Here is a 5,859-nt window from a genome sequence, read left to right as displayed (position 1 = left end):
TCTCCCTCTTGCAGAAATTTTATCATGGAGAAAAATTGGAAGCGGTCTAAATGTTCCTCAGTAGGGTATTGCTTAAATAGATGTTTCAATCACACAGAAGGATATGCGCCATTTAAAATAACGAGTGTAAAGCTGTCTGTGCAGACACAGGAAATGGCCTTAAGGCAGGTTACAGACCAAGCTATAGAATATGATTCATTTTTTGAAAAAAAGTATATAGTGTGCTCTATCATATATGCATAAAAGACAGGAAGGCTACCTAGCAAAATGTGACCAGTGGTGCTAGTACAAGTTGTTGTATATGTTTCTGTGTATTTCCCAAATGGTTCTGTAATGGTGCAGCATAGAATCGTAGTTAAAAGCCTGGAATCTGGAGCCAGACTGCCTGGCTTCAAATCCCTGCTCCACCATCTGGCTACTAGCTCTGTGACCTTGAGGAAATTACTTCATTCTTCTTTGGCTCAGTTTCACTATCTGTAAAATGGAGTTGATGATAATAGTACCTACTCACAGGGTGTTAAGAGAATTAAACAAGTTTATATTTATAAAGCACAGAAACCAACGACTAACTCCTAGAATATTGGTATAAGAGGAATGAGTTTTGAATTTGTATCTCCACACTTTCTTCCCTTACCTGTAACCCCTCTTCTCCTGATTTGTATATAAGGTCAGACCTTTTTCTTAGGCTCCATAAGACAGCTGTCCCAGCTTGCTACTACCAGCCAGAATATATAGGTCCTCCAGTTCAGAGTTTAGTGTTTGGATACAGCCTTGCTGGACTTGGGGTGCTTCATGCCCAAGCCAAAGGATCAGGCATTTTTGAGATTGTGCCCACCCCCAACTCATACATAACAAGCAACCCACTCTTGTACTGCTGTGACTTCTGGACACAGCACATCTTGGGCACTCCTTGTTTTGGAGTAGGAGTGATCAACTGGGAAACACACCCAGTGCTGAGGGGGTCATTGGTTTTCCGCTTCTGAGGTGGATCCAGCCCATGTACTTACTTTCCAAGTCCAGCTGGGAGATGGGGAGTGGGATTTGACAGTGACAGTATGGCTCATCCACAGCCAGAAGCCCAAGAGGCACTTTACTTCTGAATTTTCATAGGGAACAGCCCTTCTGTGACCACTGACCATGGAATGAAGAATGGGAATGAAGCAGAGTTCAGATCCCAATGAAGAGCCAGCATTAAATGGCAGCTGCACCTGACAAATGCTTAGTGCCTGGAACATTGTGGGAGCTGTGTGTCCCAGCAGATAACAACAACAACAGTAATACAAAAGTCTGTGTAAGTGGCTGAACTTAGCTGAAGCAGTACCTAGGGGCCAATAGCTCAAAGGAGAAGAGGATGGGCATTGGTCTGCTGGGGGTTTTCAAGGTCAAAAGCACTGTAAGGCAGTCAGATTCAGAATCATATACAATCTCAGCTATGCAGTATGCATCACAAAAAGGTGGAGAAGGAAATATGATAAAATCTTTAGTGTTCAGGGTGCCTGTCTGGCTCAGTTGGTGGAGTATGTGACTCTTGATCTCGGGGTTGTGGGTTCGAGTCCTAAGTTGGCTGTAGAGATCACTTAAAAAAAATCAAGTCTTAAAAAAAATCGTAGATGTTCATTCTGGAATGTGAATTTGTGGCTACCTTTTATTTATTTCTGTTTATATTATATTCTGTTTATATCAATTGGCATGTATTTTTATTTTATTCAAGAAAAAAGAGCAATAAACGTTATTTGTAAAACAAACACCAAAAAAGCTAACTTCTCTACAGGGTTAAGTCTGTGCCAGTCTGTGGAGGCCGACTGTGGAGGAATCTGTGGAGCAGAGTGACGAATGAACATAAGAGCGGGCAGGGGGCAGAAAGGAGAAAACTTCAGCCTTGAAACCATGGTAACGACTGCGGGAGTGTGCACAGTGAGTCAGAGCCAGGGATGGCTGCCAGTTGTATTTTCTATTAATTATCTCCTCAGACAGATTCTTTCACGTATTTCTTAAACAAGGAAAAATTAGGAAGGGAAGCTGGCAGCCCTCTTCCCAGAAGTTCACAAACCTTGACCGATACTCACTGTCCTGCCCTTCCCGGTCTACAACCAAAGGCTGCAGTTTCTTTCTCATTTGAGACCCCAGCAGAGCTTATTCCGAAAGGGGAGCTTGATGCAACAGAACACAGAGATCTAGTGGATCCCATTCAGAGGTGGTCAATCCCTGGGGAGCTCTGGGCCCCATCCTCTGCAGACAAGGGTAGAAAAAGGTCACCTTTGGAAATGGAAAGAAAGAAAAATCAGTACACAATGGATGAGATCAGCCACCTGCAAACGTAGCAGCCCATTATAGCAAATGGATACAGGTATATTCCCAATGGGATGGATGGGTCTCCTGAGCTCAGTCAGTGGCCAAAGAACTTTCTAATCTTCTTCATGCCCTTGTAACATGTCTGGCATGAGAGAATGAAGCTTTGAACAACTGTTTTTTTAAGGGCTTCAGAGAAGAAGATTCCACTTCTGTTTGTCCAGCATGGTGTAAGAAAGAGCTGCAGTTTCTGGAGAACATTAATATTCCAGTATCTAGTGAGTTGGATTTTATTTGGAGGCTGTGTTCATTTGAGACAGTGGAAAACAACCAACACAGGTGGCATATGTAGCATGAGCCAGGCGCTTTCCCTTCAGTATCTGAGTTTCACAACAGTTTTTTTGGAAGATTTTATTTATTTATTTATTTTAAGTGTTTTTTTTGTTTGTTTGTTTTTTAGAGAGAGGAGAAAGAGAGAGAGAGCTCACACACATGCACACACACGTGTGTGTGTGGTGGGAGGGAGCAGAAGGAGAGGGAGAGAGAGACTCTCAAGCAGGCTCTATGCCCAGCATGGAGTCTGATATGGGGCTTGACCCCACGAACTGTGAGATCATGACTTGAGCTGAAATCAAGAGTTGGACACTTAATGGACTGAGCCACCCAGGAACCCCTAAGATTTTATTTTATTTATTTTTTTAAGCTTATTTATCTTGGGGGGGGGGCAGGAAGAGAAGGAGAGAGACAATCCCAAGCAGGATCCCATGATGGCAGTATGGAGCCCAATGGGGGCTTGAGCTCACGAACTGTGAGATCATGATCTGAGTGGAAATCAAGAGTCAGATGCCTAACTGACTGAACCACCCAGGCATTGCCCTACGATTTTACACCCAATGTGGGGCTCGAACTCATAGCCCTGAGATCAAGGGCCTCATTTCTCTACTGACTGAGCCACCTAGGAGCCCCTGTTTTCATAACAGTCTTTTTTTGCAGAGAATCACCATTGCCATTTTAGAACTGAAGAAATGGGCTCAGAGGAATTAAGAAGTGTCTTCAAGTTTGCACATCTAGGGACTGTGGCAGGGTTGGCCTCTGAACTCAGATCTGACTTCCAAGCTGATATGTTCTGCATGATGACACTGCCCTAGGCTTTGCCATCCCCTACATGAAACCCAAGAACACCCAGTCCCCTTTGTTCTGAGTGTGTATTCAAGTCAGCTTCCCAGGCACCTGAGCCCTTACAGAAATCAAGGTGCCAGGCCACCCACGTTACAGAAATCAATTCGCCTCTGGGTTATGCATTAATGTGTTCATTTTGAGTAACCTGGAAGGTGATCACTTCTGCCTACTGGACCTCCCAGGCCCAGAAGCACAGAGGCAAGAAGGAACATGGTGTGGGAGGTGAGCAGTGAACAGAGCATTGTGGCCAAGGCTGAGGAGGGGCAGTGGGGAAGAGGTCTTTTTTGTCCTCATCCTCAGAAAGCGGTCTCCATGTCTAATGGATTCTGCCTTCTAAACAGCTCATCTCCTCTGCTCCTCATCATTGTACAGTGAACAACGAGCACTTCACTGAGATTCACCAAGCATCTCTTGCCCTTGTCCCCTACCCTCTTTGTCCCTGCCACAGCCTTCTGAACATTCTCTGGACCCTTGGAAAAGCCTCCACTTGTGGTCTCTCAGCTGTCTCCCAAGCTACCCTCCCCCCTCCCCAGCATCTGAGAGAGAGCCCTCAGAAACACAGATCTGATACTCATTCCCCCAGTTAAGACCCTTCAGTGGCTCCCTGTAGTATGAGAGGCTCCTTAGCCTGGAGACCCGAGGGCCTTTCTGCTGACATCTGCCCTCATCTCTTGCTAGTCCCCACAGGGCTTCAATCACATCGAGTTACCATTTACAGGCCCTCAAATGTATACTGCTCTCTTAAGACTCCATGCCCTTGAACATGCTGTTCTGTCTACCTGGAGTGCTCTTCTCCCATTAAAAAACTTTTTTTTTTAATGTTTATTTTTGTGTGTGTGTGTGAGAGAGAGACAGAGCACAAGTAGGGGAAGGGGTGTGGGGGAGACACAGAATCCAAAGCAGTCTCCAGGCTCCGAGCTGTCAGCACAGAGCCCAATGCGGGGCTCAAACTCACAAACTGCGAGATCGTGGCCTGAGCTGAAGTCAGTCACTCAACCAACCAAGCCACCCAGGCGCCCCTTGTCTCCCATTTTTTATCTAGTTAACCTATATTTACCTTTCAAGACCAAGCTCAGGTGCCTTCCCTGACCCTCTTCTCTACTTCTTCCAGGGTGAGCTAGGCACTCCTCTGCGTTCCCAAAGCACCCTCTGCTTATCTCTAATATTTGTATGATTTTCAGTAATAATCATAGATGTACCAGTTTGTTTACCCATTGATTCATTGAAAAATATTTGGGTCATTTCCATTTGGGGGCTATTACCAATAAAGTGGCTTTATACATTTGTGTACAGGTTTCTATGTGAATCCAAGTTTTCATTTCTCTAGGATAATTTCCAAGAGTGTTACTGCTGAGATGTATGGTAAGCAAGTTTTATTTTTCAAGAGACTGCCATACCCTTTGTCAGAGTGGCTGTACCATTGCATATTCCTGCCAGCAATGTATGGGTGACCCTGTTTCTCTGCCTACTCACCAGCATTTTGTGTTATCACAATTTTTTTAAATTTTAACCATTTGAAGATAGGTGTGTACTGATACATCACTGTGGTTTAATGTACATTAACTAATGGCTAATGATGTTAAGCATATTTTTATGTGTATGTGTTAATTTGCCATCTGTATATTCTCTTCAGTCTCTGGATTTTTTTTTTTTTTACTGTTGAATTTCAGGAGCTCTGTATGTATTCTAAATATGAGTCCTTTGTCAGATATGTGGTTTGCAAATATTTTTTCCCAGTCTCTGAGCTTGTCTTTTCATGTTCTTAAGAGGGTTTTTTCTAGAGCAAAAGTCCTTAATATATTTTCTTTTATGGATTATTTATGTTATGCCTAAGAACTCTTTATCAAGCCCTAGGTCCCAAAGATTATCTCCTATTTCATTTCTAAAAGATTTATGTTTTACACTTAAATCTACGATCCATCTGAGTTAATTTTGTACAAAGTGTGAGCTTTAGATCAAAGTCCTTTTTTGGGGCCTATAGATGTCCAATTGCTCCAGCATCATTTATTGAAAAAAAACTATCTTTCATTATTGCTTTCGCACTTTTGTTAAGATTCAGTTGTCTGTACTTGTATGAATTGGTTCTGGATTCTCTATTCTATTCCATCAATCTATGTGTCTATCTCTCCACAATATCACACAATATCATGCAGTCTTTTTAAAAAATTTTATTTGACAGAGAAAGCATGTGAGCAGGAAAGAGGGGTGGGGGCGAGAGGGATGGAGGGGGAGAGAAAGAGAGAGAGAGAGAGAGAGAGAGACCCCCAAGCAAGCTCCATGCCAAGCTCAGTCCAATGTGGGGCTTGATCCCACCATCCTGGGATTGTGACCTGAGCTGAAACCAAGAGTCAGACGCTCAACCTTCTGAGCCACCCAGCAACCCCTTTCATG

The sequence above is a fragment of the Crocuta crocuta genome, unplaced genomic scaffold, assembly GCF_008692635.1.
Source record: "Crocuta crocuta isolate KB4526 unplaced genomic scaffold, BGI_CrCroc_1.0 scaffold440, whole genome shotgun sequence".
In the NCBI taxonomy this organism is placed as follows: Eukaryota; Metazoa; Chordata; class Mammalia; order Carnivora; family Hyaenidae; genus Crocuta; species Crocuta crocuta.
This window is presented reverse-complemented; position numbering follows the sequence as displayed.